This window comes from Taudactylus pleione, unplaced genomic scaffold (assembly GCF_031769625.1).
Source record: "Taudactylus pleione unplaced genomic scaffold, aTauple2 ptg000108l, whole genome shotgun sequence".
Lineage (NCBI taxonomy): Eukaryota > Metazoa > Chordata > Amphibia > Anura > Myobatrachidae > Taudactylus > Taudactylus pleione.
Genome location: NW_028284510.1, coordinates 3,832,011 through 3,844,802, shown reverse-complemented (window position 1 = coordinate 3,844,802; position 12,792 = coordinate 3,832,011). Strand labels below are relative to the sequence as shown.

Here is a 12,792-nt window from a genome sequence, read left to right as displayed (position 1 = left end):
ACTGCCGACACTGCTGACACAATAAGTGTACTATTGGTGTATCCAACCCACACTGTATAACACACTGTATCCATGTTGGATCTTGGAAGCTGAACTGCCACATGTTAATGTTGCCCACTGTGTTGCTTAGCTTAGTCAGCCAGTTAGCTGGATGCAACCTTTTGGTCCTAACTAGATGAAAAAAAAAATTTGTGAGGTGGTCAAAATTGATTGAAAATGACTGGAAATAAATGTTATTGAGGTTAATAATACTGTAAGAACAAAATCATGCCCATTGTATGTGATTTTAGCTGTTTTTATGATATTTTAAGAAAATATCCAGATCCAAAACCAAAAAACAAAACACGGAGGTAAGGTTTTGACAAAACCAAACCAGACCCAAAACCAGGTGAGATCCAGATCCAAAACCAAAACATGAGAGTCAGTGCACATCTTGGCGCACAACTCTAGTTTCAACCCTTTGCTAGGGTCTTCATCAAGGTGCAATAAAATCAGAATGGTCTCTCTGGTCATTTACAGACCAATAAATACTCAGTCCAACCTATCGGTACGGCACTAGCACAGCTGGCCCCTATACATCAATCAACTACACGTTCCCTGACCCTTTGCTGTGCTAGGCCAACAATAACAAACTTCTAAAACACATTTCCTTTCCTCCACTCGTCACTATGGAAATAGAGATGTCAGCTGTAGTTGCCGAATACAATTAGCATAGCGTCATGTATCTGGTCTATCACTTTGGTGACCGTTTCCCTGGAATTCCAAACACTGACTGTGCCTGTCAAGTCCAAGTATTGTAGCATCACTTAGACTCTATCACCATAGTTACCAGGAGCATCTAAGACAGTAATAGTTATAGTTTCCTTGCATATTCTGTCCACTAAATTGTTTGCATACATATAGAGTATTCAGTCAGCTAGATCACAGCCTCCAATCACGGGGTGTACAGTATATCCACATTAGTAATGGGAGTAAGTGGCTCAAAACCATTTAAAGATCACTGCTGCTAATAATATACGTCTGATAATTGTTGCCCTGGTAACATCATTGTCTCTGCTGTACATATCTAACAATCATTGAAGGGAGGAGACCTGGATTACAGTCATCATATATTTAATAGCAGAATGACAAAAGTTGAAAAATTGTGCTCAGAAATATTTTTCTATATCTAGAAATATATATATATATATGCAAAAAAAACATTTTATAAGGCATATAGAAGTGGTATATGAATGTTTTATTTATGTTTGGAAACATTTGGATAATCACATAGGGGACCATTTATCAAAGTGCATTTGTGGTAAATTCTCAGAAAACACCTGTTTGCTGGGGTTTACCTCAATTACTAAGTATCCCCCGAATGTATGTAGTTGTCCTATTTCCTACTTCAGTTGTAGTCATAGCAATTGTATATACCACAGCGCTGCACCTCAAAGAATGTATGTCTCTTACTTTGATGGTGTACAAATTTTCCTTGTAATGCTCTGATAAACACCTCTAATCAGTTATGCACTTGATGTAATCTTTATTTAAAAAACAGTAAGTAATACACAATAAGTATAAAATAATAAAGATGAGACCACCGCAGGGGCGTATCTATAATGGGTGCAGGTTGTGCAGGGTACACGGACCCCAGAGGGGCCCCACACTGCACACCCTGCACCCATAGTATTACTTACCTCTCCGGAGTCCCACGTCAGCGCACGGGTCCGGCTCTGCAAAAACGACTGGAAAATGCCCACCGTGGCCATTTTCCCATTGTTTGCACATGCGCAGTACAGGGAAAATGGCTGCCGCTGCCATTTTCCCGGTGACCAGCGCATTCTCTATAGACTCTGGGCGCACTCTAGTGCCCAGAGCCTATAACTCTGGCGCTGGCTGCGCACAGCTCAGTGCGCTGCTAGCCGCCAGACAGAGGAGGGGGCCCATGTTGGAGGCTGCACACGGGCCCCCTCCTCTCTAGAAATGCCCCTGGACCACTGTCTCAGGAAAAATGTCAGCAGTAGAAGATCCTGTGCTGGGATAAGCCCAGCAGGGTTCACTCATGAGGTGGATGAAACTGAATGTCCGTCACTTGACAGAATCCTTAGAAATCTGTCCATATGCATGGCAGATATGAATTAAGAAATACACAGAAATAAAAAAAATGTATGTCTCTTAAAACCTGTGATCACAGATGCCCCGAGGGATTCTTCCCGGAGAAAGGAATACGGCAATCACTAACTAGCAGGAATTGCTCAATGACTTGATGTCCTGTCTCCAGATGCAGTTGCTGGTAGAGCACCTGAATCACAGACGCTTGCCTACACTGTACATTGGAGTGGACCATCACTGTCTGGGGAGTGGGTGTGATGATGTAGGAGTCGCACACCCCCTCTACCTCCAGACTTACCTCCCTTGCTAGCATCAGGTCTCCACTCCTTCCCCTGCCGGGTAGTTGTTCTTCAACGGTTTCTTCTTTCTTTGTCCCGACTGTCTTGTGTTTGGACTTCCGGTTACTTCCACATCCCTGATGGCTGTTACAGTTATGCTAAGATGATTCAAATGGTGAGAATAAGTGGAATGATCCTTAACTCGCGTTAAATTGCAGATGCCCTGGCAATGCATGGTGCTGAAGGTGATGAGATTATCGAAGTTCCTTTTGCAGTCTAGCATGGAGTATAAAGGTGAAATCTCCTGTGTGCTGTTCTGGTTCTTCAACGCATTTCGGCTTAACGCCTAATACCTTATATCCTGCACTGCCAATACCGTCAGCACTCCCGCAGTCAGTACAGCACCAACACCCCTGTACTGTTAACACTTGCAGCATCCATGAACTGCCACACCACCAGCACTCTCACACTAAGGACACCCCTGCCACCCCAGCACTGCTACCACAGCCGGCACCCATACACTGAGGACAATGCCAGCACCTTCTGTCACAGTAAGTGCACCATTGGTGTATCCAAACTGCATTGTATCCAACCAACACTGTATTTGACCTGCACTGTATCCAACCTGTGCTGTATCAGACCCATACAGTATCTGACCCACACCCAAGCTGTATTCGACCCTTCATGTATCTGACCTGCATTATATCCAAACCACAATGTATGTGACCCACACTGCGTCCAGCCCACACAGAATCCTGCACTGTATGTTACCAGGACTGTGTGCAACCTGCACTGTATTCAACCCACACTGTATCCTGCACTGTATGTGACCAGGACTGTATGTGACCTGTGCTATATGCGACCCGCACTGTATCCAACCCGCACTGTATCTGACCCACACTCTATCCAACCCACAGTGTATCCAAACCACACTGTATCTGAACCACACTGTATCCCACACTGTATCTGAACCACACTGTATCCGAACCACACTGTATCCCACACTGTATGCAACCTGAACTGTATAAACCACTGTATGTGACCCGCACTGTATCCAACCCACACTGTAACCTGCACTTTATCCAACCCACAGATTTTTGTAAACCGCTCAATAAAAAGGCTGATTGATCACATTACTAATATGCAAAACATTTTTAAAGCAAAATAACTGCCGTGTGTCTGTGCCGCTGCTCTGTTTCTTAGTTTAGCTAGCCTTTGGCCTACAGTATATTGCTGAACAATATTGTGAGCGGTGAGGTGGTCAAAATTGAGTGGAAATTACTGGAAATTAATGATATTGAGTTTAATAAGACTCTAGGAATAAAAAAGGCCAAAATTATGTGATTTAGGGCTCTATTTATTCACATTATTTTTACTAAAATAAAGTGCAAAAGGGTGTTTTCACACCCTTTTCACATTATTTTAGTATCACCTATAGTTATAACAGGGCAATTGGAGTAGAATTCGTAAAATTCTACTCCAACCCCTAAGTATCACTTACTTTTAGTAAGCAGATCGCATTTCCCATAATTGTAATGGGAAATGTGATCCGACCAGAGGCCCTGATTCAGAGCCGGACGCTATTTGCACTCGCTCGTTCACTAAAAATGGGTGGCTATTCAAATGAACCGTTCGCACTTTGTGGTCTGTTCACGCCTCTATGTCTGAACGAGTGAACAAAACTTGAGGTCGTAATTTTGAAAAAGACGCCCCCTGGCTCTCGCACCATACGTCATGTCCGCTTTTTAATAGATTAATCGAGTACATCGAACAGCGTATGAACTGCTTGCTACTCTTGTGGTTGGTTTTTCCTACCGCAATATTGCGAGCAGTTCTGACTATAAATCAACCAAGTGACGTGGTCATTGAAGCTCCTGTATTAATTATGCACACCCATAATGCGCCCGTTTTGACCTTTAAGCACGCCTGCGTTCTGATTTCCACTCCCCGTTTTCAAGCACCTTCCCCTGTTACCACCCACATACGCCTCCTCCTGTTACTCAAAATAGCAGGCATTCGCTATTTAGCGAACAAACGATTTTCAGCCGCAATGACTGGTTCGCGCATGCGTATTAAAATCCGTACGCATGCACAGATGTGCGAACATCGCTCATAACAAACGAGCGGCCGCGTACGAGCGGCACTGAATCAGGGCCAGTGGCCCTGATTCAGAGTCGGACACTCTAAAACAGCACTCGCTCTGAATCAGGGTGTTTTTTTTTTATTTTTGGAGCGGCCTCCTGGCCGCTCGCATAGCTGTGGGTGACCACCCACAGCTATAGCGAGCAGCCATGATCATGGTCGCGATGGTCAAGACCATCGCGACCATCGTGCTTGTGATGAGACCCTTGTGGTAGGGTCTTGTTCATCGCAAGCCCCAGAGAGCTTTTGTCTCTAACAGAGCCGGAAGCTCTCCACTGACATCACTTGTGATGTCAGTGGGTCCGCCCCCAAATGGTAGGCGTTCTCATGGGAATGCCTCCATTTGGGCAGCCACCCCCTGGCCTGCCCTCCAAAAGGGGCGAGCTGTCACTCAACATCGACAGCTCGCCCCCTTTGGTGTGAGACCCGGAGCAACAGAGTGCCCATCGCTAGCCGGGTCTCGCGCATGTACATGATGGAGCTGGCTCAGTCGTGCACATGCGCTGCGGGCCACCATCGACCCGGTTGCAAGTGCTCAGCGCTTGCGACTGGGTGTGAATCAGGCCCAGAGTTACTAAAAATAAATTGTAAAAAAATATTGGGGAAAGCCCTGTGATAATAACGCCACCTGGGGGTGGCATTATCCAGGGCCTTCCCCAGTTACCGGACTCCTGCTCTGCTCTTAAAGGCAGAGCAGAGCCCGGAGCTGGTCCCAGTGATCAGCTGTGTGGTCTAAACAGACCTGAAGCTGATCTCTGCTAAAAAAAAACATACTTACCTGACTCCATGGACCGGTGATCGGTTGCTCCGGTGATGACTTCCCTCCAGTCAGCTGGTCTCCCATGGTGCACTGGGGCCCGGTCATCAGGTTATCAGGTCCCAGTGCAGTATGGGATGTCAGCTGAACGGAGGCATGGAAGACATCACTGGAGCATCGATGACTGCAGGTAAGTGCTATTAAGGGAGGGGGGTGTCACGGGGGGGTCCGGGATTGTGGGGGGCAGGGTTGAACGACAGGGGCACGGCTTAGCACTGGGTGGGGGGGTAGCAGCGGCGGCCGGTCGGCGCATGTGCGGGCACTTTGTCACAGTATTTTAGAAAAAAACTAGTGTGCGGATGGGATTCGCAGGGACAGAGCTTTATTGCAAGCTCTGTCCCTGCAAGGGATTTGTAGTAAATCACTGTGATATTGCCTGAATTCGCAATGCGAATTCAGTCGATAATATCACACTACAATCTGCATTACAAATGCGGATTGTAGTAAATAGAGCCCTTAATTTTTTTTGGCAGTTTTTTGAATAAATCCAAAAACAAAACCAAAGCAATTCAAAGTGTTTTGGCAAAACCAACCAACTTGTCTGTATGACCGTTTTCGTCTGTTTTTTTGCCATTTAGGAGCTAATTGCTGATTATAATTTACTGCCATACCTTGCCAGACTTTCATTCCAACCAGCCAACTAGTTGGGTGGTTGGATGACAGTTGGTCTAGTGTACGGCCAGCTTTAGAAGCTGATTGGTTGGTAATTTATCTCTCTCCACTTTATCACCCTTCAAGATTTGATAAATTTCCCCCTAAGTCAATTGGAAGTAAGAAACCTCACATGTACTGTATATAGACTTTATAAAGCGCTTATTCCTACTAATTACTGCTTGAGCCAAGTTGGAATTAAGTTTCTTTGCTGGTGCTTTAAAAAGCCTTGATGAAGTCTGGTGGGGTCTTATACTCAGGTTGTGTCAATTTGCTTGTGCCAATTCCACCTGTTTGTATTTTTCTGCTGTCTGGGCCTGATTCAATAAGGATCGTCGCTGTGATTACACACGCAGTCTCATGGTGAAGTTATGCTAATATCTGCAATCACAATGCAGTCTTATCAAAACATGAAAATGCCCACTTTCCCTTACTCACATCAGTAATACTTAGCAAGTCGAAGAAAGCATCGGTAACATCGAGTAACATCGGAGCCTCGCACACACTTGCACAAGGTCAGACCTTACTCAGAAATTGCTAATCTGATCGCACGCTGTTGTAGCTCGAGCTGCAAATGGAATCACAGTGGCTAATTTAAACACCCCCCTGCAATGGTGTTTAAAAGCCCTGGCACACCTCCCATCACCACTCTCACTATACTCTCTGTGAATCACTCTGCAATGGGTCTGTGTAGTCTCTGCGATCGCAGTCCCGATCACAGTGGCTAGCTCACACACACGCACTGTAATGCATAAGCATGCGCAGATCGCAACAATCAGCTGAATACATGTGTAACTGCAGTTGTGATCAGTAGGGAATCGGGCCTTCTGTTACACTTGCTGTCTGTTTTGGGCTCCAATGTTATTAAAATATATTCTGTGTATCTCACTGCACACTACGCTCTGTTTCCACAATGTCAACACATCTGTTCCACTCATTGAACACTATGAGATGTGCCAACACATCTGTGCCTCTCATTGCATGCTACACGCTATTCCCACAGTGCCATAAGGAACGTGTCTTTCATTACATGCTATGCACTGTCCACAGTTTTTACTGTGCCAACACATCTGTGCCTCTCATTACTTGCTACATGCTGTTCACACACTGGACCTCATTCAGAGCCAGTCGCACAGAGCATGTGGTCAGTCTGAATGAGGGGAGGACCTCTTGAATTTTCAAGACGTCCTCCTTTGCGGTGGTAAGGCTGTGGGTTAACACCCACATCCTTACGACCGCCTAAGGTGATGGTCGTGATGGTCAAGACCATCGCGACCATCGGGGCTTACGACGAGTCCCTAGGGTAGGGTCTCCCTTGTCTTAAGCTCCGGAGAGCTTTCGGCTCTGTCTGAGCCGGAAGCTCTCCACTGACATCACTAGTGATGTCAGTGGGGTCGCCCCCAAACAGTAGGCGCTCCAATGGACGCCCCCGTTTGGGCTGCCACCCCCCCGGCCCGCCTTCCAAACGGGCGAGCTGTCAATCAACATCAACAGCTCGCCCCCATTGGATCGGGACCCTCTACGACCGGCGCTGTTGGTCATAGCGGGTCTCACGCATGCGCACGACGGCGCCGGCGTGTGCATGCTCTGTGGGGGGCCATCGACCCGGTCCGAGCGCATCGGCGCTAACGACCGGGTCTGAATGACCCCATAGTGCCAGCACACAAGTGTATCTTGTTAAAGCTAAGCACTGTCCAACTGTGCCAACACCCCTCTATACCCTAGTGCATGCTGTGCACTATAAAAACAGTGCCAACTCATGTGTGTACCATGTGGAACACTACTGAAATCCCACACTTAGGGCCTCATTCAGAGGCGGTCATAGGATGCAAGCAGTCGCTCAGAAACAGGGCGGCCGCTTGCATCCTGAACGGCCACCTCCATATCGGTCGTTCGGCTGTGGGTTAACACCCGCAGCTCTAACGACCGCTTGGGGAGATGGTCATGATGGTCAAGACCATCGCGACCATCGGGGCTTACGACGAGACCCTAGGGTAGGGTCTCATCAACCTTAAACCCCAGGGAGCTTCCTGCTCTGATCGAGTAGGAAGCTCCCCACTGATATCACTGGTGATGTCAGTGGGGCCACCCCCAAACGGCAAGCGTTCCAGCGGGAATGCCTCCATGTGGGTAGGCACGCCCCCTGCCCTCCCAGCAAACGGACCGAGATGTCAAACAACATCGACAGCTCGCTCCGTTTGCTTCGAGCCCACTAACGACGGGGGCTCGCGGGGGCTCGCACATGCGCACCACAGAGCCAGCTCCGTTGTTCGCATGCCCTGTGGAAAAAACATCGAGTCGGTTGCGAGCGCTCAGCACTCGTGACCGACTCTGCATAAGGTCCTTAGTGTACTCAGCTGTACATTCAGCATTTGTGCCTACTGTGGTAAACATCTCAGCATACACCATGGTTACTACAGTATCTCTGGGAGCAGAGCCGTAAATAGATTTTTTTGGTGCCCTGTGCCAGAGAGAGCATTGGTGCCCCCCCACCCCATTTTTTTAATAATGACATAAGATGTCCACCTGAAAAAGGGCCATGGACTCATGGGGAAGGGCCAGGGAAGAGATAAGGGAGGCCAGGAGATGCTGGGGATAAAAGAAGAGAAAGCTACAAGTGATAATGATAATAAACTGGGACTACCTGAATTTGTGGGAATCTCCCTGGTCTTCTGGGAGAGTAGGTAAGTATGGTGTGTTCACATAATTACGACACAATTAGAGGAGGACAAACCCATAGATAGGCCAGTCATGTGTATCTCTTATGGGTACTTGAATTCCTGGTGCAAAGTGTGTTGTTTAAAATATAAATAAATAAAGAAGTGTACCCCTTCCAAAAAAATATAAAATAAATCTGAACTCAACTCCATCTTTCCCAGCTAGAGTTGGTTATCACTACTGCAGGTAAATGATCTTGTGCTCAATAATCCTACAAACACTACCAGGCTCTATGAGGCTGGGCTAATCCCAGTATAACCAGTAAGCCATGGCAGTCATAAACTACTTGGGTGTAGAAAACAGCAGCTAATTAACCACACAGGCCTATGCTAATGGGAAAAAAATTATATTTGAAAGAACCATTTATATTGACAAAAATTATTATTGCACCCTCTCTTAAATACATTTTTATTGGCTCCTATTATCAAACATTTAATATTGGCAACTTATTATAATTAATAAACAATATTGGTCTAATAATATAACCATTAATTTGATACCCTATTACAATCATTAAATAATATTGCCCCATAAGATAATTACTTTGGTGGTTTTCATAATGATTGGCGACCTACTGTAATTACTGTTTTGTGCCTTCTCATTTTTAAATGGCCGTATAACTCTATGGCAATTTTGTGGCAGTTTTGTGACTGTCTAGGCCACTTCTAAATCCAACACATCAACAGTGGTTTGAAAATTACAGAATAATAAAATGTCGAAAGAAAGAGAGGGGCAGTTTTTAAATTAACACTTTCAAAGGAATTCATTTAGCAGTGGTCCATTACCAGAGCCGGCCCTAGGCATAGGCATGATAAGCAAATGCCTAGGGGCGACTCAGCATGCTAGGGGCATTCCATCAAGGGCTGAGGCTGAGCTCTGCGTGCGGCCGACTCTTCTGCCTGTTTGTCACAGTCCTTCCAAGTCCCCCCTGCTGACACCAGCCACTAGTAACTGTTCCCTCCCAGTCCCACAAAGGCACCTACCCAGAGCCAGGAGAGCCCGCCTGCACAGCTACCCCCCCAGCGCGTTGCCGCGATCGGAGCTCTCCAAAGGGCAGCGCAGCGTATATCCAGGCAGCGGCCGGGCCTGTGACCGTCATCCGCATCTGCCTGGCACCTTAGTAAGAATGAGCTTCTGCACAGAAGCTCATTCTGACAGTACAGGTCGGAGGAGCTAAGATGGCCGCGGGAGGGCATGCTGCGCATGCCCAGCCACTGCCACAACTCCCATGGGCCTTTGGGCCTCCCATGGGCCTTTGGGCCTCCATCTTGTCCCAGCCACAATCCACAGCCAGCCATTGTAAAATAATGCTGCACAGGGTGGGATCCAATTCACTAAGTGAACTAAACACAAATAATATAAAGCACAGCTATATATATATATATATATATACACACACACACTAATACACATATATATATATATGTGTATATATATATATATATATATATACACACGTGTGTGTATATATGTATATATATAGATATATATATATATATATATATATATATATGTTTGCTTGTATATATATATATATATATATATATACATATATATATGTATGTGAACATATATATATATATATATATATATATATATAAAACTGCAGATAGCCGGCACTCCCAAGCTGCTCAATATTAACTTGCATCCGGTGCCCTCCGTGTTACCTCTCCTAAGCAGGTGAGGACTTATGTACATCCGTGAAGGCGGCACTCTCGACGGCTTATTAAAAGCATGACAAGAACCCCGTTGTTTGATCTATACAACGGGGTTCTTGTCATGCTTTTAAGTCATTGAGAGTGCCGCCTTCATGGATGTGTGTGTGTATATATATATATATATATATATATTTATATATATATATATATACATATACTATTGCTGATTGGTGCCTGTGTATTTAGACTATAATTTGTGCTTTAGCACATGTTTCTTTAACAATAAAAAGTTATAAACCAATGTGTTATTTTTGGCATCTGCGTATAAATAATACGTTTGCTGGTGGGATTATATGCTAGGGGGCGCCAGTAAAAATTTTGCCTAGGGCACCAAATTGGCTAGGGCCGGCTCTGTCAATTACAACAGGTGAAAAAGGGTGGTAGCCACAGGCTTTAATGCCCGAATCTATTCAATTAGAGCCCATTTCTCTTGCCCTATAAATTAATGTGCATTATCCACAGAATCTAGGATAAGTTCCTGATACTATGGGTAAACACGGTTGCAGCACATGCAAACAGGCTACTTACTGTAAATAGGATTTATTTTTTAGCAAGTTCCCGCTCAGAAAAAAAAATCCTCATTAACTGCAAGCCTTTGACTTTAATTGAATATCCCTTCTGCTTCAATTAGCCCATGACTAATTGAATTCCCCCCTTAGTCAGCTACTGTATGTGTTTTAGCAATTTTCTAATGTGGAACCATGGGACCAATTGCTGCCAATTTTAATTATTATGTGTCCTCCCTTTTATCCACATTTAAAATTACAATATAACTTTCTATTGTTGTAGTGATTTACAATTATTTGCCTCCTGCCAAGAAAATGGAGAATATTTCCACGTTTGACTCATCGGTTTTAATGTCAATAATATCTCGAGAGAACTTTGTTACAAAACTGCGAAGGAAGATAATCACATTGCTCATTTCACTAATGTTATATCAGCTGTAATTTATTCATTGGCTTTCTTACTGGGAACAACAGCAAATGGGTTTGTCATCTGGAATAAAGTCTTCAGGATGGAGAAGACCTTCCGTTCCATTTTGTACCTAAATCTCTTCATTTCTGGCTTCATCTACTCACTATTCCTGCCACTGAACATTGTCTACTTTGCCTCTGGAACTTATTGGCCATTTGGTCCTTTCATGTGTAGGTTAAACAGTTTTAATTATGTCATAATATGTTTCTTAGTGCCTTCATTCTCACTTTATTAAGTATAGACTATTGCATAGTCATAATGTTTCCCTTTCATTATACTATCCACAGGAAACCCCACTTGGCTTCTGTAGAAGTCCTTGTCATTTGGATCCTTGCTGTCAGTGTCAGCATATTGTATTTTATCTTTTAAAATACATATGATTGTCATAACCAAACCAAATGCCTCTATAGCTTTGATTATAATGAGTTTAGTGGACTTAATGACATGGGTAAAAGTCAATATCAGGCGTTAGTAATAATTTCATTCTTTGTAGGTTTTGTCATGCCTTTCTTGATAATTTTGTCCTGTCTTGTGGTTACTGATTTGATTTATCATACGAAACACTCCTCAAAGTATACCAAAAGCTTAAAATTATTTTTTTCAATTCAGATTTTGTTTGCCATTTGCTGGTTTCCCTACCATGTATTCTCCCTTCTGAAATTGTCTTCATCCATTACTGGAGAGAACCATCTAGATGGAGTTTTTGAAATTGGTCTACCAGTTGTAATGAGTCTGACCTCTGTCAATAGTTGGGTCAACCCCCTTCTGTATGGCTTCATTTGTTCAAATTTTAAAAAAGTTTTCTCCATAGAATTAATACTTTTCAAAAATCCTTTTTAACCACAAGGAAATGGGACAAGTGTTTACTGTATTTCAAAACAATGTGAGTGGTGTTTATTGTATCTTTTATCCATAAGAATGTGAGGATATAATGCTCTGCATATTATGGGTCTCATTGAAAAATTAACTTTTGTATTCTGAATGTAGTGTAAACAAAAAGAAACTCTTTTTGGTGAGCACTCCTGATCAATGTAGACACAGGGGCAGCTAGAAACATATATTTGCCCCTAAAATATAACTTTTAATGAGAGCAATTAAAACGATAGGTCATGTATTAATCAATGACCATATCTTACCCAACAGAGACACTCAAATTATAACATACAAAAACACATACAACATATAACAAAATTACACTTGCATCAAGATCAATATTGCAATAGTCTCTAATAGAGATTGTTTCTATTTTATGAATTCACTGAATTTTGTATGTATTTATTTCTAATTGCACTGGTCACTTTAGGGTTCATTGTTGAATTTATTACAGACAGTTGCAATTTGTGGTAAAGAGACTTCTTGTATCACTGTGAATTTTTACAGATGATGTTATTAGTATTGT

General features: G+C 43.9%; 1 pseudogene; it reads left to right on the top strand.

Moving 5' to 3' along the window:
* Positions 1-11,239: 11,239 nt before the first annotated feature.
* LOC148525462 (chemerin-like receptor 1) lies at positions 11,240-12,233 on the top strand (annotated as a pseudogene).
* The last annotated feature ends 559 nt before the right edge of the window (positions 12,234-12,792 follow it).